Source organism: Mustelus asterias, chromosome 10, assembly GCF_964213995.1.
Source record: "Mustelus asterias chromosome 10, sMusAst1.hap1.1, whole genome shotgun sequence".
Classification (NCBI taxonomy): Eukaryota; Metazoa; Chordata; class Chondrichthyes; order Carcharhiniformes; family Triakidae; genus Mustelus; species Mustelus asterias.
The window spans coordinates 114,737,545-114,763,394 of record NC_135810.1 but is presented as its reverse complement, the minus strand read 5'-3'; positions in this window follow the sequence as shown (position 1 = coordinate 114,763,394).

Here is a 25,850-nt window from a genome sequence, read left to right as displayed (position 1 = left end):
TTATTTGTGTCACAAAGTAGGCTTACATTAACACTGCAATGAAGTTACTGTGAAAATCCCCCAGTCGCCACATTCTGGCGCCTGTTCGGGTACACTGAGGGAGAATTTAGCATGGTCAATGCACCTAACCAACACGTCTTTCAGACCGTGGGAGGAAACCGGAGCACCCGAAGGAAACCCATGCAGACACGGGGAGAATGTGCGGACTCCATACAGACAGTGACCCAAGCCGGGAATCGAACCTGGGTCCTTGGCGCAGGCAGCAATGCTAACCATTTTGTGAATTACACTCCTTGAGCAGCACAACACCAATAAATTGCATTTATTTATTGTCTTTAATGAGAACCATCCAAAAGATATTCACACACGCATGACCGGGTCACTTAATGAGAAATTAGGACAGATCACAGATTTGTTGGGGTGCAGAAGGAGGCCATTCAGCCCATCATGTCTGCATCAGCTCTCCAAATAAGTCATGGCTTAGTGTCATTTCCCTGCTGATTCCCTGTACCCTTGTACATTGTTTCTATTCGAGCAATTATCTAACTTCCACTTGATTGACTCAATTGAACCTGCCTCCACTACACTTCCAGACAGTGCATTCCAGACTCCAACCATTCGCTGTGTGAATAAGTTTTGACCAAATGACCAAAAGGAGGGCATGACAGCACGGTGGTTAGCACTGCTGCCTCACAGTGCCGGGGACCCAGGTTCAATTCCGGCCTCAGGTCACTGTCTGTGTGGAGTTTGCACGTCCTCCCCGTGTCTGTGTGGGTTTCCTCTGGGTGCACCGGTTTCCTCCCACAGTCCAAAGATGTGCGGGTTAGGTGGATTGGCCACGCTAAATTGTCCCTTAGTGTCAGGGGATTATCAGGGTAAATATGTGGGGTTACGGGAATAGGGCCTGGGTGGGTTGGTGCAGACTCGATGGGCCAAATGGCCTCCTTCTGTACTGCAGGGATTCTATGAAGAGCTTTGCTTAAGAGGTAGGTTTGAAGGAGCAGGTTAAAGGAACAGAGAGAGGTCGATGAGCAAAATGTTTCTGAAGGGAATAGCAGATCTTAGGACCTAGGCAGCTGAAAATATGCTACAGTGGAGCAATTACAATTGGATGTGCAGAAGAGCTTCCAGTTGGAGATCTCGGAGAGGTTTAGGGCTAAAGATAGTGACTAAACCATGGAGGAATTTGAATGTAAGAATGAGAATTTTAATGTTGTCGGTCTTAAGTTTAAAAGTTTATTTATTAATGTCACAAGTAGGCTTCAATTAACAATGCAATGAAGTTACTGTGAAAATGCCCTAGCCGCCACACTCCGGTGCCTGTTCGGGTTACACTGAGGGAGAATTTAGCATGGCCAATGCACCTAACCAGCACGTTATTCGGACTGTGGGAGGAAACCAGAGTACCCGGAGGAAACCCACGCAGATACGGGGAGAACGTGCAGACTCTGCACAGACAGTGACCCAAGCCGGGAATCGAACCGGGGTCCCTGGCGCTGAGAGGCAGCAGTGCTAACCACTTCACAGCCAACAGAAGTCAGTGCGTACAGGTGTGCTAGGTGAATGGGAATTGGCGTGAGTTAGGATAACAGTGGCAGCATTTTGGAAGAGCCCAATTTTAAGCAGAGGTTATGTAAGTGGAGTCTGTCAAATGCCCTCCGCTGTCTGTGCCAATATGTTTGCAGCTGCTGGAGTTTGCCAGCTGCACCAGCAGTTTTAGTAAGGTCTATTTTAGGAAGTGGTTCCTCATTGATAAATCATTCCTAATTCTAGAACTGTTGAGGTCAATGCATTTTATAAAAAAAAAACAGCCAGCAAAGTAAAACCAGGGTGCCTGGAACGCACTGCCAGAGGAAGTGGTGGAAGCAATATTAGCAACATGGATGGGTACCTGAATAGGGAGGGGATAGAGAGATGTAGACTGAGTAAGGGCTTTTTTGTAGTTTCGTTAGGGCATCATGATCGGTACAGGCTTGGAGGGCTGAAGGGCCTGTTCCTGTGCTGTACTTTCCTTTGTTGTTGATTCTAAGCAGGAGTCAAACCAGCAAATATTGAGAAGGAACAGACGAGTCTGACTGGTCTTGAGCTGAACCCCAACTGAGGGCCAAGACTGTAACGCTGCTGCACCTATGAGACTCAACAGGAGCAACATTGTGGGTAATCAGTGGTAACATCAATAATGGTCTCCATAGAATCCCTACAGTGCAAAAGGAGACCATTCAATCCATCCAGTCTACACCGATTCTCTGACAGAGCATCCCACTCAGGCCCTTTCCTGTAATCCCACATATTTACCCTGCTCATCCCCCTAACCTACATATCTTTGGACACCAAGGGGCAATTTACCATAGTCAATCCACCCCATCTTTGGACTGTGGGAGAAAACCGGAGCACCCAGAGGAAATCCACACAGACACGGGGAAAACGTGCAAACTCCACACAGACAGTCACCCGAAGCTGGAATCGAACCCTGATCCCTGGCGCCGTGAGGCAGCAGTGCTAACCACTTGTAGCTACCAGCCACGATGAAGCTCACTTCAAAGGTCTAGCAAGGAATGTTTTAGAAACCATTCTCATTTCAGTTGACTGGATCACCAGTGCTAACATTGGGAAACGGCTCCTTTCCTAGTAAGTTTTTAACAATAACACGATAATGAACTATAACACTATAATGTGGGAAATTGTGAGGACGTCCACTTTGGCAGGAAGAATAGAAATGCAGAATATTATTTAAATTCAGGGAGACTGCAGAATGCTGTGGTTCAGAGGGATCTGGATGTCCCGGTACATGAAGCACAAAAAGTTAGCATGCATATACAGCAAATAATTAGAAAGGCAAATGGTATGTTGACCTTTATTACAAAGGAAATGAAGTATAAAAGTAGGAAAGTCTTGCTAAAATTAGAGCATTGGTTCAGAGAAGGTTCACCAGGCTAATGCTTGGAATGAGTATGTTCGCCTTCATAGCCATGATGTGGAGATGCCGGCGTTGGACTGGGGTAAACACAGTAAGAAGTCTCACAACACCAGGTTAAAGTCCAACAGGTTTATTTGGTAGCACAAGCCACTAGTTTCGGAGCGCTGCTCCTTCATCAGGTAAGTGGGAGTTCTGTTCACAAACAGGGCATATAAAAACACAACTCAATTTACAAAATAATGGTACCTGTAAAGACTCACATTCCAACCATTATTTTGTAAATTGAGTTTGTGTCTTTGTATGCCCAGTTTGTGAACACAACTCCCTTCATAGCGACAGGATTTGAGTGTAGGAATAGGAATGTTTTGCTGCAATTGCATAGGGCATTAGTGAGGCCACATCTGGAATAATGAGTGCAGTTTTGGTGTCCTTATCTGCGGAAGGCTGTCCTTGCTATAGAGGGACTACAGTGAAAGTTTGCCCGTCTGATTCCTGGGATGGCAGGTCTGTCATATGAGGAGAGACTAAATTAGATTATATTCACTGGAGTTTAGGAGAGTGAGAGGGGATCTCATAGAAACTTATAAAATTCTAACAGGGTTGGACAGGGTAGATTCAGAAAGAATTTTCCCAATGGTGGGGGAGTCCAGAACTAGGGGTCATAGTTTGAGGATAAGGGTTAACCTTTTAGAAATGAGGTGAGGAGAAATTTCTTCACCCAGAGGGTGGTGAATGTGTGGAATTCACTTCCACGGAAAGTAGTTGAGGCCAAAACGTTGTCTGATTTCAAGATGAAATTAGATATAGCTCTTGGGGCTAAAGGGATCAAGGGATATGAGAGAAAGGGGGATCAGGATATTGAATTTGATGATCAGCCATGATCAAAATGAATGGCAGAGCAGGCTCGAAGGGCTGAATGGCCTACTCCTGCTTCTAGTTTCAATGTTCCTATATTTCCATGGCTTATCAGGAAAAGCAAGGGAAGTTGGGCTGGTACTAACTTAGGTTTCAAAGAATGAGAAGTGATGTCATTGAAAATGATCAAGTTTTGAGGTATTGCTTCGGCACAGGTTAAAATTAAGGGTCTCTAATTCTGCCACCAATGTAATGGCTTAAAAGGCGATGAGGAAAGATTCAATTGTAACTATCAAAGTGAAAGATTTGCAGGGCAAAGAGCAGGGAGTGGGACTAATTGAATGACTGTTTCAAAGGGCTGGGATAGGCATGATGGGCTGAATGGCCTCATTCTGTGCTGTACAAATGCATGATCCAGTATTTATTTCTTGTGTGTGCTTGTGTCACAAATTGGTTTCCGTGTTTTCTACATTACAGTAATGACTATGAAACTACCTAATTGGTTGTAAAGTGCATTGAGGCATACTGAGGTTATGAAAAATACAATAATATAAGTACAAGTCTTGTTTTATTTTCCTATTGTGCCAGGACAAGGTCTACTGTGATGTCTGCTATTGTCAAATAGATTGACAAGACTGATTGGCAATTTAAATATGGTATCCAAAAGTCACCTGGCATTAGTGGATATCCCAAAGTGCTTTGCGGCCAATGAATTATTTGAAGTATCGTCACTGTTGTAATGTGGGAAATGCGGCAGCTGGTTTGAATACAGCAAACTCTTACAAATGGGAATGTGGTAATGACCAGACAATCCATCTTTGTGATGTTAATTGAAGGATAAATATTGGCTAGAACAACTTGGATTACTCACCTGCTCTTTCAGAATTCATGCCATTTTGACCAGCTGAGAGAGCAGATGGGCGGCACGGTGGCACAGTGGTTAGCATTGCTGCTTTACAGCGCCGGGGACCCGGGTTCGATTCCCGGCTTGGGTCACTGTCTGTTTGGAGTTTGTACATTCTCCCGGCGTCTTGCATGGGTTTCCTCCGGGTGCTCTGGTTTCCTCCCACATTCTGAAAGACGTGCTGGTTAGGTGCATTGACCCGAACAGGTGCCGGATTGTGGCAACTAGGGGAATTTCACAGTAACTTCATTGCAGTGTTAATGTAAGCCTTACTTGTGACACTAATAAATAAACTTTAACTCTAAGATGGGCCTCGGTTTAATGCTTCATCTGAAAGACAGTTCCTCTGACATTGTAGCAGTCCCTCAACACTGCATTGGAGTGTAGGCCTCGATCACAATGCTGAAGTCCTGGAGTGAGATTTGTACCAATAGCCTTCTGACTCAGCAGTGGGAGTACTACCAGGGAAGCCTCGCTTCTATTTACAATAAAAATTACCATTCGTTTTTCTTGGTGTCCAGGGCACTGCATTGGCAGAGGTTTCTTCAGATTGAAAGCAAGCTGGAATTTGAAACGTAGGCTGGCTCACAGCCTACCCTGGCCTATTTCTGGGCCCTTCTTCTGCACTCCTGCTAAGGGAGCATGTCAACAAAGCAGTCAAGCCATTTTGGGCCTAAAACTATGAGTGGCATCACTTGATTTAATCTTGTGGAACAGTGGTTAAATACGTTTGTGCACAGATTCCTTTATCCATTATTTTGACACAGTCATTGATCCGTTGTTAAAACTCTGCAATAAACAATAGGCCAGGGGTACTGAAATGTCTCCAAAACACTGCTAATAAATGTTAAGAGAAAATTACTGCGGATGCTGTAATCTGAAACAAAAACAGAAAATGCTGCAAAATCTCAGCAGGTCTGACAGCATCTGTGGAGAGAGATTAGAGCCAATGTTTCGAGTCAGGATGACTCTTCATCAGATAGATGATAAATGTTGATAAATGTTAATCTGGGGCAAGACCCCGCAATGGGGAAATAGGCAATGAGTTCTGAATTCAGGTTTGCATTTCATAAAGGATCAGTCAGTGTGAGGATGGATGGGGTGGGAAAGGGCAGGAAGCTTCTCTACAAATTTTAACACCTTTTAATTAATGTGTAGCCAGGCAAACAAAAGAGAGATCATCCATTATTTACTTCCTTGCTACTGACAGATGGCTACCAGCTATATTGTGCAGAATATGGACAATGACACTGATACCAAATGCTCAGCAGAAAACAAGACAGCTGCACCAAGCTCGCATTAGTAATCATGTGACATGTTTTGCATCCTTCCTGCCGGAAGGCATGTTTACAAATTATAGAAATTGTAGACTGATGCAGCACAGCAGGAGGTTATTTGGCCCATTGTGCCAATGTTGGCTTTTTGGTAGAGCTATCCTATTAGTCCCAATTCCCTGCTCTTTCCCCAAGTCTTCACAAATTTGCATGATTTGGTTCCCTTCCGAATACTATGACTGAACCTACTTCTACCACCCCACAGGCTATGTATTCCAGATCACAGCAGCTCGCAGGGAGCCACGGAATGAGACAGGTGACCATAAAAACTCGGTCAAAGAGGTAAGTTATAAGGAGCAGAGCTAAGTAGAGAGGTTGAGGGAGAGCGTTCCGGAGCTTCGGGCCTGCGAAACTGAAGACACCAACCACCAGCAACGGAGCAATTACAAAAGTTTAAAGGGAATATTAGGGGGGTCTTCTTCACGCAGAGAGTGGTGGGAGTGTGGAATGAGCTGCCGGATAAAGTGGTAAATGCTTTTAACATTTAAGAAAAACGTGGATGGGTTCATGGATGAGAGGGGTGTGGAGGGATATGGTCCAAGTGCAGGTCAGTGGGACTAGGCAAAAAATGGTTCGGCACAGACAAGAAGGGCCAAAAGGCCTGTTTCTGAGCTGTAATTTTCTATGGTTCTATGGTTCTAATCGGGGATGCTCAACAGGCTTGAAGTGGAGAAGTGCAGAAATCTCAGAAAGAATCATAGAATAGAATCACAGAATCCCTACAGTGCAGAAGGAGGCCATTCAGCCCATCAAGTCTGCACCGACCACAGTCCCACCCAGGCCCTATCCCCTTAACCTCACGTATTTACCTCCCTGACACTATGGAGCAATTTAGCATGGCCAACCAACATAACCTGCACACCTTTGGACGGTGGGAGGAAACCAGAGCACCCGGAGGAAACCCACGCAGGCACGGGGAGAATGTACAAACTCCACACAGACAGTGACCCGAGGCCGGAATTGAACCCGGGTCCCTGGTGCTGTGAGGCAACAATGCTAACCACCTGTGCCACCGTGCTGCCCATTTTTAAATTAGCGCCACAAATCGGCTTACATTAACAGTGCAATGAAGTTACTGTGAAAATCCCCGAGTTGCCACACTCCGGCGCCTGTTTGGGTACACCGCGGGAGAAATTAGCATGGCCAATCCACCTAACCAGCACGTCTTTTGAACTGCGGGAGAAACCCATGCAGACTCCACACAGACAGTGACCGGGAATCGAATCCAGGTCCCTGGCGTGGTGAGGCAGCAGTGCTAACCACTGTGCCACCATGCCACCTCAGATTGACGAAGTTACAGAGATAAAAAGGGACAAGGCCAAGGAGGATTTGGAAAGAATCATAGAGTCCCTACAGTGCAGAAAGAGGCCACTTGGCCCACTGAGATTGCACCGACAGGCTTTATCCCCGTAACCCCATGGATTTACCTCACGGACTTACCCCACTAAAGCCCCTGACACTAAGGGACAATTTAGCATAACCCACACACCTTTGCAGTGTGGGAGGAAACTGGAGCACCCAGGGGAAACCCACAACGGCACGTGGAGAATGTGCAAACTCCACACAGACAGTGACCCGAGGCCTGAATTGAATGCGGGTCCCTGGCGCTGTGAGGCAGCAGTGATTGAGAATGTTTAAATTGAGGCATTGCCAGACCACCAAATCAGATTAACTTCATTAAATTCATTCCACTGTTTTTTAAATGATACCTGGAAGCAGCAGCAACGGTGAAAGGGAACATTTGCCTAGTAATTACAATGAGTCATTAGCTTGATATAGAAACAGAACACGCTGGAAATAAACAGTACATTTGGCAGCATCTGAGATGGAAGGAATAAAGATCACCTTTGTAAAGACCTTTCATCAGACCTGGGACAATTTAAGAAATAGAATCATAGAATGGTTACGTCATAGAAAACCATTCCAACCATCATGCCTTGTGTTGGCTCTGGAAGAGGTCAACCTCATTCCACATCCCTGTCTTCTCTTCAGAACCCACTTAATGTTTTCTCTTCAGATAATTATTCCCCTTTGAAGCCAAGATTAAATCTGTTGCTCCACTATGCACTGTGTCCAAATGTTTTCTTCAGAGTGTCTCTTTATCCTCATGTCATTTCTTTTTTGTGCCATTTGCCTCAAAGATGAATCCTGCGGTTCATAAATATTTTGCCACAAGGGGACAATTCTTCCCTATCTACTTTGTCCAGACTACTCAGGGTTTTGAAGACCTCAACCAAATCTCCTTCCAACCTTCTCTTCTCTGAGGATAATGGTCCCAATTTTGACAATCCGTCCACATAACTGGAGTCTCTCATCCCCAAAACAATTCTGATAAATCCTCATCAAAGTTCACCAGGGTGCTCAGTGCCCATGATGTTCAAAGGAAGACTCTGCAGTGCAGGAATACGGGTGAATTATCTCATCTGCTCTGCTGGAACAAGTGAACATTCTACGCATCCCAAACTCGCATCAAAACTCATTTTGTGATTCTGTCTTGGGATGTGGGCATCATTGGCAAGGCCAGCATTTGCATTACCCATCCCCTAAATGCCCTTGTGAAAATGGTGGGGTGCCACCTTCTTGAACTGCTACAACCCACATGTGATGCTGTTAGAGAGTTAACTGCGGTATGTTTACCCAGTTACAGTGAAGACATAGCCATGGCGTGTGCAGAAGAGGGCAGCTTCTGCCCCTGTCTTTCTGGCTGGTACAGGTCATGGTTCTCGGTGTGGGCGGCACGGTGGCACAGTGCTTAGCACTGCTGCCTCACAGCTCCAAGGACCTGGGTTCGATTCTGAGCTTGGGTCACTGTCTGTGTGGAGTTTGCACATTCTCCCCATGTCTGCGTGGGTTTCCTCCGGGTGCTCCAGTTTCCTTCCACAGTCCAAAGATGCGTGGGTTAGGTTGATTGGCCACGCTACATTGCCCCTTAGTGTCGCATGATGTGTAGGTTAGAAGGATTAGCGGGTAAACGTGCAGGATTGTGGGGATAGGGCCTGGGGTGGGATTGTTGTCAGTGCAGACCTGATGGGCCAAATGGCCTCCTTCTGCACTGTAGAGTTTCTATGATTCTATGACTCTGGAAGGTGCTGCTGAAGGAGCCTTGCTGAGTCCTGCAGTGCATCTTGTAGATGTTACACACTCCTGCCACTCTATATTGGTGATGGAGGGAGTGACTGCTTCATCCTGAATGGTGTTGAGCTTCTTGAGTGTTGTTGGAGCTACAGTCATCCAGGCAAGTAGAGAGTCTTCCATCACACTCCTGACTTGCGCCTTGCAGATGGTGGACTGCCTAAGGGGAGTCAGTTATTAACCAAAGAGTTAGCAGCCTATGACCTGTTCTGTCATCAGGTGTGCTCACAGTCCATTGATATGTCTTCATTCTGGAAGAATCAGCCCACAACAGGAGGGAGAGAGAAAAGATGGTGCAGGGGGTGGGTGGGGGGTAGCTGAGCTCAGGCTGTTTGAGCCTCTTAGTTGCAATCCAGTAAAGGAAACGCAAGTCCTGCTTCTTCATTAACTTCCTTTATTTTCTGATACAACTCCACATACACATCTCCAACACCCCGCGCCACCTCTAACCCCTTTATAAATCCCGGTGAGTTCTATTAAACAATTAACATAACAAATTAGGTCTGAGGTGGAAGCTTGTAGATAACCCATTCCTAACACAGGTTCCTCACTCAGTCTGAGCAGAAGGCAGCTGAGTTGCAGGTGAGAATCGAGATCATGCCTTTTTTGACAGCGAGGTTGTCCTCCCCCAAGAATACAAAGAACAGTACAGCACAGGAAACAGGCCCTTCGGCCCTCCAAGAATCTAAGGAGGAAGAATGTGTTGGTCCAAGAAATTAGGAAATCAAGGTGATTGATGAATGCAATGTCTGAATCAGCCGAGGCAGTAATTCATTCTTCTCTTTCCTTCATTCTGGGTGTCAGCAGGAAGAGGGGGAGGCCTACCTCCACCCTAGACATAAGCCCCAGCCCCCAGGAGACCTCGGAGGAGACCTTCATGCCTGTAGGGATGTCACAATCTTCATCTGCACCCTCCACCAGCCCAAAGACACACGCTTGTCCGGGTCATATATCTCTCTACTTCAGTGGGGTCACACTCTTGCAGTCACCTCACAGACAAATGTCCACAGCAGGCGGCGGCAATAACAGCCAAGGCCTCTGGCACTCGGTGGATTGCTGGAATCGAGGTTGCTCCTAAGGCAGGCATGATCTCGATTCTCACCTGCGGCTCAGCTGCCTTCTGCTCAGACTGAGTGAGGAACCTGTGTTAGGAATGGGTTAACTACGAGCTTCCACCTCAGACCTAATTTGTTATGTTAATTGTTTAATAGAACTCACCGGGATTTATAAAGGGGTTAGAGGTGGCGCGGGGGTGTTGGAGATGTGTGTGTGGAGTTGTATCAGAAAATAAAGGAAGTTAATGAAGAAGCAGGACTTGCGTTTCCTTTACTGGATTGCAACTAAGAGGCTCAAACAGCCTGAGCTCAGCTACCCCTGATTCCTGGAAGGGCAGGATTTTTGTATGAGGAGAGATTGGGTCGAATGGGCCTGTATTCACTGAAATTTAGAAGAGTGAGAAGGAACCCAATTGAAATGTGTAAAATGTTGACAGGCCTGGATAAACTGTATGTGGGGATGTGTTTTTTTCTGGATGGGGGTGTCTAGAGGGATCACACTCTCGGGATACAAGATAGATCATGTAGGATGGAGATGAGGAGAAACTTCTAGGATGGTGAACCTATTGAATTCTCTAATACAGAAGATTGTGGAGGCCATGTTACTGAATATATTCAAGAAGAAAATAGATAGATTTCTTGACTCGAAAGGTATTGTAGGAGTAGATGGTTATTAATGTATAAAACTGCTTGCATATAACAATCAGAAGAGGAACCAACTCTCTGTGTGTGCCATACTGCTGATGTCAAAGACTTGCTGAGCTACATGCTGAGATTTGATTTGAGTCTCGACACCTTGCCAAAGGTCGAACATGGAAACGAGACTTGCTAGGTTCTGCGGATTGTCTCCAACTGCTGTGGTCAGCAGCAGGTGTTGTGGAACTAAATTAAAGTATATGTGAAAATCAACACAAGTTCAGTTACTCAGTAACCGACATCCCCAAAAACACAACATGTGAATGTGACTAAGGCATGAACCTAATCAGTGGGGGATAAACCCAGTCAGTGGGGTAACATCCCACTGCGGCATATTCCAAACAATCCATGTAAGGAACTGACACTCTCACAACCCTGCCTCTGAGAGGAGTCATAAAAGTTGTAGGCATTGTGGAAGAAAGCAAAGAATTGATACCAGTATGTAACATTGAAGGCTGAATAAAGTTTTGTATTATTGTACCGCAACTCCGGCTCAAGTCTCCTAAATATAACAGCATCCAAGGGCATGGGGAGAAAATGAAAGTATGGTGTTGAGTAGAGGACCACCATGATCCTATTGAATGGCAGAGCAGGCTTGATGGGCCAAATGGCCTACTCTTTGATTTGATTTGATTTATTATTATCCCATGTATTAACATACAGTGAAAAGTATTGTTTCTTGCGCACTATACAGACAAAACATACCGCTCATGAGAAGGAAACGAGAGAGTGCAGAATGTAGTGTTACAGTCATAGCTAGGGTGTAGAAAAAGATCAGCTTAATGCAAGGTAAGTCCATTCAAAATTCTGACAGCAGCAGGGAAGAAGCTGTTCTTGAGTCGGTTGGTGCGTGACCTCAGACTTTTGTACCTTTTTCCCGATGGAAGAAGGTGGAAGAGAGAATGTCCGGGGTGCGTGGGGGTCCTTAATTATGCTGACTGCTTTGCCAAGGCAGCAGGAAGTGTAGACAGAGTCAATGGATGGGAGGCTGGTTTGTGTGATGGATTGGGCTACATTCAGGACCTTTTGTAGTTCCTTGCGGTCCTGGGCAGAGCAGGAGCCATACCAAGCTGTGATACAACCAGAAAGAATGCTTTCTATGGTGCATTTGCTCCTATTTTCTTTGTTTCTATTTTAAAAGTGGCTGTAAGGTGCTTTGGGACATCTGGTTATCATATAAAGTGCAACATTAATGTGAGGTTTTCTTGTTTACTTGCTATGCAGTCCCAATCTCTTCCACTGTCCATACTTATCATTAGCAGCAGTTTACATCAGAAAAATAGTACCAATCATTTGCCACTGGCGTAGTTGTCAGTGTGAAAGACACCATTTGCAATGTATTTAAAATGCAAATTTCCCTGCACTAAACAATTTAAAAAGCTTGACTTACTTCAGAATTCAAGCAGCTTCAATCAGTTGTTCACACCTGGTAACAATAATGAGATTCTGGACACAAGTGCTAACCATGAGAGAACGCAGTTGTTAAAGAGAGACTTCTTATTTTAAAAACAATTTGATTACCTCGCTTTACCACCGACCATCAATAGTGAAAAAAATGAGTTGATGCCAATGCACCAGCTCCAAATGATGGGGACTATATATCTGACCCCAGTGTGTATACCCACCTTACACCAATCATCGAGGGCACACCAGGCAGATGTGAAGCTTGCAAAAAGTAAACAAAGACATTAGCAGGAATTTTACCGGCACGCCCACTCCGGAATCGGAAACCGAGGCTCGCAGAACGGCATTCTCCGCTGATCTCGGGCAGAATTTTACGATCCTCGCCTGAGCGAGGTTATAAAATACCGACCTTGGATACGCTGCAGTGCGGAAGAGCCCATTTGGCCCATCGAGTCTATCCCCACTCTCTGACAGTGTATCTTACCCAGGCCCCCTCCCCTGCCCTAACCCTGTAACTCCACAGATTTATCATGGCTAATCCATCTAACCTACACATTTATGGACACTAAGGGACAATGTACCATGGCCAGTCAACCTAACCTGCACATCTTTGTATTGTGGGAGGAAATTGGAGCACCCGGAGGAAACCCATGCAGACACGGGGAGAACGTGCAAACTCCACACAGTCACCTAAGGCCGGAATCGAACCCGGGTCCCTGGCGCAGTGAGGCCACCATGCCACCTTATATAAAGTTTCTATATAATGTCTTTTGCGGCATCTTTCAGAAGGGCACTTCGTTCTTCGGCAGTTTGTTGGGATCAAGGATGACTTGTTTTTATTCCAGCTCGGAGGTTCTAAAATGGCAGATCAGTCCAGTGCACAATCTGCAGGTCCTGTCACACGCAGGACAAGTGGCACCTTAAGGTTTGGATAGATATGGGGCGGGATTCTCCAATTTCGTCTGTTCCTGCCCCTGCTGCCAGAGAGAATGGAGAATTTGGCGCTCAGCCAAAACTCCATTCACTGCAGCGGGACCAGAGAATCCCAGCCGCGGGCGAGGTTGGAGGTTTTCGGCATTGGAGTTTGAAGGTTGGTGCGCTCTCTCCGACTTAATCTCTGCACATTCCGGATGAAGTTTCCCAAAGTGTTTGGTGCCTTCCTGAATGAGACTTTTCTGTTTTGGTCCATCACAAGCTAGTATCTCCCATGAATCGACAGGAATGTTAGAAGGGTGAGGGGAGATCTCACTGAAACTTACAGAATACTGAAAGGCCTGGGTAGAGTGGACATGGAGAAGATGTTTCCTTTAGGAGGAGAGACCAGAATCCGAGGGCCCAGCCTCAGAGTAAAGAATCAAGATGAGGAATTTCTTCAGCCAGAGAGTGGTGAATCTGTGGAATTCATTGCCACAGAAGGCTGTGGAGGCCAGGTCATTGGGTGCATTTAAGACAAAGATAGATAGGTTCTTGATTGGTAAGGGGATCAAAGGTTATGGGTAAAAGGCGGGAGAATGGGGTTGAGAAACATATCAGCCATGACTGAATGGTGGAGCAGACTCGATGGGCCAAATGGCATAATTCAGCTCCTATATCTTATGGTCTTATGACTGCTTCAGAGATTCTTTGAGGACATGCCAAATGTTTACTGGTGTAACATAGGATACCTTTCACACAGCAAGGTCCCACAAACTGAGATGTGTTAATGGCATGATGACCTATCTTTGCGTTGTTGATTGAGGGATGAATATTGACCAGTACACTAGGGATAACTCCCCTGCTCATTTTTCCAATATGCTGAGGAATCATATGTCGACTTTAGAAAGGAGACAGGACACAGCAATTCGAACAGGGCACTACTCTTTTAGAGTCATAGAGATTTACAGCATGGAAACAGGACCTTCAGCCCAACTTGTCCATGCTGCCCAGTTTTTACCACTAAGCTAGTCCCAACTACCCGCATTTGGCCCATATCGCTCTATACCCATCTTACCCATGTAGCTGTCTAAATGCTTTTTAAAAGACAAAATTGTACCGCCTCTACTACTACCTCTGGCAGCTCGTCCCAGGCACTCACCACCTTCTGAGTGAAAGAATTGCCTCTCTGGACCCTTTTGTATCTCTCCCCTCTCACCTTAAACCCATGCCATCTACTTTTAGACTCCCCTGTCTTTGGGAAAAGATGTTGACTATCTACCTTATCTCTGCCCCTCAATATTATATAGACCTCTATAAGGTCACCCCTAAGCCTCCTAAGCTCCAGGGGAAAAAAGTCCCAGTCTATCCAACCTCTCCTTATAACTCAAACCATCAAATCCCAGTAGTATCTTAGTAAATCTTTTCTGCACTCTTTCGAGTTTAATAATATCCTTTCTATAATCGGGTGACCAGAACTGTACACAGTATTCCAAGTGTGGCCTTACTAATGTCTTGTACAACTTCAACAAGACGTCCTAACTCCTGTATTCAACCTTTTGTTGACAGACGTAGCTCAATTGGTCACACTCCTGCCTGCTAGTCACAAGGTTTCAAAGTCAAATCTCACACCAGGGCTTGGGTACAAAAATCTATGCTAGCCCCCTAATGCAGTGTTGAGTGAGTAACATCTGAGACGTCTGATGAGGATTGGCTGACAATACATACAATTAGCGAAGAAAGCAGACACACATGGGAAGCCTTTGCAGATGATTACCAAGAGGCAACCACAATTCTTTGGGCCCAAAATTAGGAGAGTGAAACTAGATATCTGCTAGTTGTTATATATTTAAGTGGTTGCATGATTGATTTAAGAACTGGTCATATGATTTGATGGTAATGTCATTGGGGTGTTTCACAGACTGCTGTTTCGTTTCATTTTCAGTTCTGTGCAGAGAACATCTCTTTCAATAAACCTTGTTGTTAGTTTGAATCAACATGTGCAAACCATGTCTTTTTTTTTGTTTAAAATCCACAACCCCTAACATAGTCAGGACATTACATGCGGGAATGTAGGTTTTAGATTTGGGTGTGGGTTCAGGAGTCACAGATTACCTACAGAAGGTGATTGAGGTGGTTTAAAAGTAGTTTATTATGAATCAATGGGTTAAACATGATGCAGAAGCTAAATAGACAGGAAAAACATACAGCCCGTGACAGGTGAGGATGATCTCGAGGGAGTGCAGCGAAGGTTTACCAGGCTGATTCCGGGGATGGTGGGACTGATGTATGAGGAGAGATTGACTAGGTTAGGATTGTTTTCGCTGGAGTTCAGACGAATGAGGGGGGAATCTCATAGAGATATATAAATTCTAACAGGACTGGACAGGATAGATGCAGGAAGGATGTTTCCGAGGGAGAGGGTGTCCAGAACCAGGGGACACAGTCTGAGGATTTGGTGTAGACCATTTAGGACGGAGATGAGGAGACATTTCTTCACCCAAAGAGCGGTGAGCCTGTGGAATTCATTACCACAGAAAGTAGTTGATGCCAAAACAGTGAATATATTCAAGAGGCGGCTGGATATAGCACTTAGGGCGAATGGGGTCAAAGTTTATGGGAAGAAAGCAGGATTAGACTATTGAGTTGGACGATCAGCCATGATCGTGATGAATGGTGGAGCAGGCTCGAAGGGCCAAATGGCCTCCTCCTGCTCCTATCTTCTATGTTTCTATGATTTACTAGTCTTGGAGGATGATGCTGATCTCTAAAGAAGGGGCGTTGGAGTCTTGTCTGTTCAGTTCTCTTCTTCCTCAAACGAACAGAGGTTCTAGAAAGCTCTTGCCCTCCACCTTCCCCGCCCACCCCCCCCCGCCTCCCCCCCCCCCCCCCCCCCCCCCGCCTCCCCCCGGGCCTCCTCCATCTGAAGAGGTTAGCTGCCTGATGAGCACTGCCCCTCAACATCCAAGCACCCATTAACAACACTTTAATTGAAAGCTGGCCGTTCACCCTTTGTCAATCAGTTGTTTGGGTAGCTCTGGCTAATGGTGCATAGAGTAGGTGTCATCTTCCCACTCTGCATGGTTTTGGATGCATTAACCCCTGCAGGGCAGCATGGTGGCACAGTGGTTAGCACTGCTGCCTCACAACGCCAGGGACCTGGGTTCAATTCCAGCCTGTGGCTGGGTCGCTGTCTGTGTGGAGTTTACACGCTCTCTCCATGTCTGCGTGGGTTTCCTCCAGGGCTCCAGTTTCCTCCCACAGTCCAAAGATGTGTGGGTTATGCTGAATGGCCATGCTAAATTGATACTTACTGTCAGCGTTACGGTGATAGCGCCTGAGTGGAATTGTTGTTGGTGTAGTCTCGATGGGCCAGATGGCCTCCTTCTTCACTGGAGGGATTCTATGATTCTATGATATAGATGTTTGTCTATGTAAGAAGTTTAAAGTTTATTTATTATTGTCACAAGTAGGCTTACATTAAGACTGCAATGAAGTTACTGAGAAAATCCCCTAGTCGCCACATACCGGTGCCTGTTCGGCTACAGTGAGGGGCAATTTAGCACGGCCAATGCACCTAACCAGCACGTCTTTCGGACTGTGGGAGGAAACCAGAGCACCTGGAGGAAACCCGCACAGACATGGGGAGAATGTGCAGACTCTGCACAGACAGTGACCCGAGGCTGGAACTGAACCTGGGTCCCTGGTGCTGTGAGGCAGCAGTGCGAACCACTGTGCCACTGTGCCGCCCTCTAAAGTTACACCAAGTGTCACAGGATTTCCTGCAACCTCCATTCTCCTCCAACTATCTTTGCTTTGTCTTGGTCCCTGGCTGCTAGGGCTTGTTAATGTGTTTTCCCAGAGAGGGAGAGGACCAACGTTCTGCCAGCTAGTGCCTCAATGCATGTCCATAATGTTCTGGTCAGCGCTATTGCGAACAAGCACCAGCCTACAATTTTGTAAACACAAAGCTCTAGCATTGGATTTGAGTTTGCAGCCTTGTCACTCCGAGGTAAGAGTGTTGGGACTGAGCCACAGGCAAGACACACCAAATGCAAGGGCATTGCAAAGATTTCTGAAGAATGAGTCTCCCCTGCTTTTAGAATAAGGTCCAGTCACATTGAGCTCAATGCCCCTGACAGTGCAAACATTCAAGTTTATGCTTGTTGCCATAAAAATCATCTCTCAGTCGGGTGGAATACCAAGAACTGATTATTCACTTCCCTTCAGCAAGAAGAGTTGTGTCATCAAATGGAAACTTTTCCTGTGCCTCCCTACAGCTGGTCACCAAGGCAACTGACAAGCCATGTTTAATAAGTGCATCATTCAGCCAATTTGTCTCGTGTTGGCTGCAACTGAAGAATAAAAGGATTTGCATTTATATATATTACTGGGGAAGTGATGGCCTAGTGGTATTATCGCTAGACTATTAATCCAGGAAACTCAGCTAATGTTCTGGGGACCTGGGTTCGAATCTGGCTATGGCAGATGGTGGAATTTGAATTCAATAAAAAAAAATCTGGAATTAAGAACCTACTGATGACCAAGGAAACCATTGTCGATTCTCGGAAAAACCCATCTGGTTCACTAATGTCCTTTAGGGAAGGAAATCTGCCGTCCTTACCTGGTCTGACCTACATGCGATTCCAGAGCCAAAACAATGTTTGTCTCGCAACTGTCCTCGGGCAACTAGAGGTGGGCAATAAATGCTGGCCCAGCCAGCCCCGCCCACGTCCCATAAATGAATTTTAAAAATATTGCCTTTCATAACCTCTGGATAAATCAGCACATCGCAAAGCGCTGTGCTGGGTAAATGAAGTATTTTGAAGGTATGGTGGTCTTTATTGCAATGCAGGACTTGATAATATAAATGGACCACCTTCTGGTACCTCTCTTCCTCCTGGTTCTTGGAACTCCTGTCAGGCCTGCACAGTGGCTAAGTGGCAATAGAAGCCAGGAAGAGTGGCACTAGGCTGCTGGCAGGGTGCATTCCCACGGGGAATTCCAGGATATTGACTCAGATAATGATGGAATGAGAATTTGTGTGCAAGTAAGGATACTAAAGGACTCAGAAAGAAAAGAATTGCAGTGAGCACAACTCCCCATTGAGTCATGAATCACTTCTCGCAACCTGTGAGCAGTCATCACCCCACCCTCCAATTGAACTGACATGTCTGTATCTACTTCCAATCATTAACAGAGAAAACACATGGAACTCACCCCACCTCCACCACTCCTCAACTCACTCACCTGTCATCTCAAGCTCAGTTTGGCAGCCCTCTTGTTTTATCACACAATAATAGAATCCCTACAATGCAGAAGGAGACCATGCGGCCCATTGAGTCTGCACCGACTCTCCAACAGAGCATTTTACCTCCCTTCCCTATCCCCATAGTCCCACATATGTACCCCGCTAATCCCCCTAATCTACACATCTTGGAACTGTAAACCAATCCACTTAACCTGCGCATCTTTGGACTGTGGGAGGAAACCGGAGCACCCGGAGGAAACGCACGCAGACACGGGGAGAACGTGCAAACTCCACACAGTCACCCAAGGCTGGAATCGAACCTGGGTCCCTGCCGCTGTGAGGCAGCAGCACTAACCACTGGTGGTTTTGAGTCAGACGGTTCAATTCCCTGCTCCAGTATATAATCCAGGCTAACACTCCCATGTAGGAGTGAGGGGGTGCTGTGAGCATACAAATTAGGAACAAGAGTGGGTCGTTCAGCCTCCCCATGCCTACTCTGCATCTCTACACAGCCAGAGATGTAATGTTTTCCCCCTTAGGTGGGCATAAAAGATCTCATTGTCATTTGAAGAAATGAGGTTTACTCCCTGATGGCCTGGTCCACATTATTCTTCCAACAACAACAGCCTGCATTTAAATAGTGGGTGGAACTTTCTGGTCCCGCCCACACCAAGACCAGAAATTCCCAAGCTCAACGAACCTTTCAATAGTCCATCACATTGTCTATTCCACCCGGGGTGGGCGACGGGATGAGAAAACTTACACCAGTGTGTTTTGTTAGAATGTAACCGGTGACAACCTTGTGTATTGGGTGTAATGTGACCAATGGCAACAAACTGTAAGGGTCAGCTGACCCAGTAAACCATGGAACCAATTACAGAATGATGTAATAGTCAGCTGACCAGCTGACTCACTGTAGTTAAAGTTAAAGTTTATTTATTAGTCACAAGTAAGGCTTACATTCACACTGCAATGAAGTTACTGTGAAATTCCCCTGAAATAAGAACCTGTTGGGAATTGTGGGGAGCTTTGAGTTGCCCAGGGCGAGGCACCAAGTTTGGAGTAATGATGTTTCTTTGTTAAACCCTTTCTTTGATTTATAAGTTGGGGTAAGTTTTGTTATATTTTCATTATCTGCATTGGAAGAGTTCCTTCTGAAGAAACATGTTTAGCGTGGTAAAGGGTCAGTAAACTTGACTGTCTGGTCATTTTCTGATTGCTATTATGGGACCTCACTATGTGCACGTTTGATGCCACTTTCCAGACATGATAGCAGAGAGGGCGGCACGGTAGCACAGTGGTTAGCACTGCTGCTTCACAGCTCCAGGGACCGGCTTGGGTCACTGTCTGTGTGGAGTTTGCACATTCTCCTCGTGTCTGCGTGGGTTTCCTCCGGGTGCTCCGGTTTCCTCCCACAGTCCAAAGATGTGCGGGTTAGGTTGATTGGCCATGCTAAAATTGCCCTTAGTGTCCTGGGATGCGTAGGTTAGAGGGATTAGGGGGTAAATGTGTAGGGATATGGGGATAGGACCTGGGTGGGATTGTGGTCGGTGCAGACTCGATGGGCCGAATGGCCTCCTTCTGCACTGTAGGGTTTCTATGATTTCTATGAGAGTGCCTCATTGCAGCAAAGCGTTTTTTGAGGTTGTTTTCGCAGCACATAAGCACCGAGACGAAATTATCTCCGAGCCTCAATTGGTAGCAAATATTCTAGTTCCACCCGGCTGAGCAAAAATGCATGCGCTAGCAAGTTGTGAGCTCAGTAAGTAGCACTCTCCGACACTGAATCAGAAGGCTGTGGGTTACCAGTCCAAATTGCAGAGACTTTGTACTTCAATGTGGAATCAAGGGAGTGCTGCACGGTCTGATGGGGCACCTTTTGAACAGTATGTTAAACTGGGGATCCCTCTCAGGTAGACACGGAAGGTCCCAAAACTGTAATTTAAAGGCGGAGCATGGGGGTGATATCTGTGTCCTGGCCAATTTTTATCCCTCAACCAACCTCATGAGAGCAGGTTATCACATTGATGTTTGTGGGATCTTGCTGTGCACAAATTGGCTGCTGCGTTTCCGACATTATTTCAAATATATTTCATTGACTATAAAGCATATATATATATTTAAAATATATACATATTATATACACATGCAAACTTATATTATGCAAGCCTTTCTTTCTTCTCTTGCAGAGGACCAAGAGGTCTTAACACCCTGCCTCTACAAATGCAGTGTGCACAAATGTGGCCTTCCATAACGAGGCCAAAGAAAGCGTTACCTTCCACAGCAAAGAACAAATTAAGCCCCCACAAAATGAGGGCTAGCTCCTGAGTGGTAGAGTTGTCCTTTTACTTAATTTGCCATGTTAAAGAGAGGGCGGCACGGTGGCACAGTTGTTAGCACTGCTATCTCACAGCGCCAGGAACCCGGGTTCAATTCCGGCCTCGGGTATCTGTCTATGTGGAGTTTGCACGTTCTCCCTGTGTCTGCGTGAGTTTCCTCCAGATGCTCTGGTTTCCTCCCACAGTAAGAAGTTTAACAACACCAGGTTAAAGTCCAACAGGTTTATTTGGTAGCAAAAGCCACACAAGCTTTTGGAGCTGCAAGCCCCTTCTTCAGGTGAGTGGGAATTCTGTTCACAAACAGGGCATATAAAGACATAGACTCAATTTACATGAATAATGGTTGGAATGCGAATACTTACAACTAATCAAGTCTTTAAGAAACAAAACAATGTGAGTGGAGAGAGCATCAAGACAGGCTAAAAAGATGTGTACTGTCTCCAGACAAGACAGCCAGTGAAACTCTGTGGGGGTTACAGATAGTGTGATATGAACCCAATTCCTCCCACAGCCCAAAGATGTGCAGGTTAGGTTGATTGACCATGCTAAATTGCCCCTTCGTGTCAGGGGGAGTGGCAGGGTAAACACATTGGGTTAAGGGGATAGGACCTGGGTGGGATTGATGTCGGAGCAGGCTCGATGGGCCAAATGGCTTCCTTCTGCACTGTTGCGATTCTATGAAAGACATCAATTTCCATCCTACTCCCTCCAATTAAGCTGTTAATAAAGAAATTAAGCATCATGATCTGATTTCTGAGCATTCTCAGAATTTCCAAGAGATTATTTGACAGAGGATGATATGAAGCCTAGCCCTTGCCTTGTCCTTGCTCAACACCAGGGAAGGCGATGGCCTAGTGGTATTATTCTTAGACCATTAATCGAGAAACTCATCTAATTTTCTGGGGACTTGGGTTCAAATCCCGCCACTACAGATGGTGGAATTTGAATTCAATGAAAAATATCTGGAATTAAGAATCTACTAATGACCATGAAACCATTGTCAATTGTCGGAAAAACCCATCTGGTTCACTCATGTCCTTCAGGGAAGGAAATCTGCCGTCCTTACCTGGTGTAACCTACATGTGACTCCAGAGCCACAGCAATGTGGTTGACTCTCAACTGCCCTCTGAAATGGCCTCGCAAAGCACTCAGTTGTATCAGCATTTCAAGAAAGTTTAAGTAGGCTAACATTAACACTGCAATGAAGTTACTGTGAAAATCCCCTAGTCGCCACACTCCGGAGCCTGTTCAGGTACACTGAGGGAGAATTTAGCAAGGCCAGTGCACCTAACCAGCATGTCTTTTGGACTGAGGGAGGAAACCGGAGCACCTGGAGGAAACCCACGCAGATACAGGGAGAACGTGCAGACTCCGGACAGACAGTGACCCGAGCTGGGAATCAAACCCGGGTCCCTGGCGCTGTGAGGCAGCAGTGCTAACCACTGCGCCACCGTGGGCAGCTCACCACCACCTTCTCAAGGGTAACTAGGGATGGGCAACAAATGCTGGCCAGCCAGCGACGCTCATGTCCCACGAATGAACAAAAATAAAACTGTACCCCACTCCCCACTGCCACATCCATACAGTGGTGTTTTCTGGATGATGTGATTAAGAAGACTGAATAATCTTTTTTTCTCTCCAATCAGAAATATTTAATTGGGAGAGACAATCAAACTCCATCCCCTCCCTCCCTGCAAAGAGACATGCAGCAAAACAAGAACTCTGTTCAGAAGAGTTGCCTCAGGCACCAGAAAAGAATTTATTGCTGGCAGAGTAACAGACATGTGACCTGGAAAAGCAATATGCTTAGTGTTAAGCTGAAACAAATTAAACACTGCCCCGCCCACTCTGACTTTCCAATCTATCAGATGACATGTCCGTGAGCAACAGTTAGTCTCCCAACAGAATAAACACCCTCATTTCTTAACTTGCAAAAAACCGCAGAAAAACTTTGGGTATAAATATTGTTTCGCCCATTTACATTTTCCAAGTCACATGATGTCGTGACAGGTTACTAAATTAGAATCAACTCAGACTAATGCTCGAATCATTGAAATGACTTCAAAACCCGCAGCTTCTTAACATGAGGATAAATCTTTAATTTTTTCTGCTTGTGGGAAGAAAGCCATCGGTGGCTCATAAGTGAAGCAAGTTAAGTTGCACTGTGAGGCCATCCCCAGCAGAGTGTTCCAGGTTGTGCTGGTTAAGCATCTGTGAATGGTTAAGTCAGAGAAGCAGTGCGAAAACAGCATAGAATTGACTTCCAGCACAGAAACAAGCCAGTTGGCCCAACTTGCCTGCTAGTGTTTATGCTCCACACAAGCCTCCTCTCACCCCACACCCAGGGATTGGCAACATTATTGATTGACAATAGCTATTTTTTTTTACAAACAATTTAATCAGAAGCACATGATTTTCCAACCCTTCCCACTGGTGGGATCTTCCAGTCCCGCCGAAGGCCACCCCCACCCCTCCCGGCAACAGGACAGGAAAGCCATGCAAAATGCCGGCCAGCCAACCGAAGCCGCACATCTTTGGAGTGTGGGAGGAAACCAGAGCACTCGGAGGAAACCCACGCAGACACAGGGAGAATGTGCAAACTCCACACAGAGGGTCACCCGAGGCCAGAATTGAACCCGAGGTCCCGGCGTTGTGGGGTAGCAGCACGAATTCAATGAAAAATGTCTGGGATTAAGAATCTACTGGTGACCATGAAACCATTGTCAATTGCCAGAAAAACCCATCTGGTTCACTCATGCCCTTTAGGGAAGGAGTGCCTCCGTGCCACCCCAAATGTCTTGGGTTTTATGCTGTTGCAAGGGGTGGAGGGGAGGGGAGGAGGGGAAGCGAGGGTCGGGTGTTTTAATTGGCTCCACACCTCGCTCTTTCACATTTGAAAACTCTTGCTCACACTAGACCTGAATGTAGATCCTCAGTCTGCTGGCAGGCGATGTCTGTGGTCATTTTCACCGTTCTGTCCCACACAGTCTTCACAGATACATTAAATGTGGAATAATTCCATTGTCATTTTTAAAATCAGCTGCTGCGAGACTTGGAGAAGCCACTCTTCAGGCTGGTGGTCAACTTTTATCATTTCACCATCCCCTGAGCTGCCACAAGTAGCAGTTCTACCCAATGTTTTCACTCATTTTTTATTCATTCATTCGTCGGGACATGGGTATCACTGGCTGGCCAGCATTTATTGCCCATGCCTAGTTGCCCGAGGTCAGTTGAGAATCAGCCACATCGCTGTGGCCCTGGAGTCACATGTCGGCCAGACCAGGTAAGGGCGGCAGATTTCCTTCCCTAAAGGGCATGAGTGAACCAGATGGGTTTTTCTGGCAATTGACAATGGTTTCATGGTCACCAGTAGATTCTTAATCCCAGACATTTTTCATTGAATTCAAATTCCACCAGCTGCCCTGGCGGGATTCGAACCTGGGTCCCATGAACATTAGTTGAGTTTCTGGATTAATAACGATAATACCACTAGGCCATCGTCTCCCCTCAGCGAACGTGTTTCTAGATTTAATTTTTTTAAAAAATACTGCAGATGTTGGAAATCTGAAATGAAATCGGAGGTACTCAATGGGATTGACAGCATGTGGACAGTGTGTGCCACACTGCATTCTTGCGGCCTTCTCCATTCGGATAAACTCTGGCTAAAATAGTGCTTTTCGGTGAAATTTCTGTCAAGATTTGATTGTGTAATGACTTCCATCAGGCAACTGAGGTTGGCCTATTGGAGTATGAACTCCCTGATTAAGGATTCAATTGATGGGCCAATCAGGGAGTCTTTTCCTTGTATTAAACCGGGAGTGTCAGTTCCTCTGGCACTCTCGAAGGTAGACTGCTGACTGATAGCACTCTGTGTACTGCTGTTAGAATAGTAAATAAAGGGATTTTGATGAAGCGATTTCTGCCTCCGAAGACTTATTGCAGCTTGTTGTTGGCGAATCTCTCACTAGAAATGAGACACACACCGAGGCCTGTTGAATTTTTCACTTCGATTCCTCTCTCCTATGCAGCCATTTCCACAGTAGCTTTGGAACAATATGCTGGAATGTGTTTGTCCCTTTTCGCATGTTGCAGCTGTATAAAACCTTGGGTAGGCCGCATTTGAAGTATTGCGTGCAGTTCTGGTCACCACACGACCGGATTTCCCTGTTTGCCTGTGTCCAACGCATGTGCGAGCCAACACAGCTTCAGCAATGGCGTGGAGGGATTGCACTCTTTTATTGGTTAATGTGCCTGCCTGCCTGCCTGCCTGCCCTTGTTCACCAACACAGCATCAAGAGCATTTCTGTTCCAACTGATGAATCAACACCCTACTTGTAGGGTGGTCATTATTGCTAGACTAAGGATGGCACGGTGGCAGAGTGGTTAGCACTGGTACCTCACAGCGCCAGGGACCCAAGTTCAATTCCCGGTTTGGGTCACTGTCTGTGTGGAGTTTGCACATTCTCTCCATGTCTGCATGGGTTTCCTCCGGCTGCTCCGGTTTCCTCCCACACTCCAAAGATGACCAGGTTAGGTGGATTGGCCGTGCTAAATTGCCCCTTAGTGTCAGGGGGCGAGCTGGGGTAAATGTATGGCGTTGTGGGGATAGGGCCTGTGTGGGATTGTGGTCAGTGCAGACTCATTGGGCTGAATGACCTCCTTCTGCACTGTAGGATTTTATGATTCTATTAATCCAGAAACTTAAAATACAGAGGGATCTGGGCGTGCAGGCCCACAGTTCCCTAAAAGTGGCAACACAGATGATTAAGAAAGCATATGGCATGCTTGCCCTCATGAGCTGTGGCATTGAGTACAAGAGTTGGGAAATCATGGTGCGCCTATATAAAACCCTCGTTGGGCCACATTTGGAGTATCGCGTGCAGTTCTGGTCGCCACACTACCAGAAGGATGTGGAATCTTTGGAGAGAGTGCGAAGAAGGTTCACCAGGATGTTGTCTGGTCTCGAGGGCATTGGGTATGAGGAGAAGTTGAATAAACTAGGATTGTTTTCACTAGAAAGGCAGAGGCTGCGGGGAGACCTGATAGAGGTC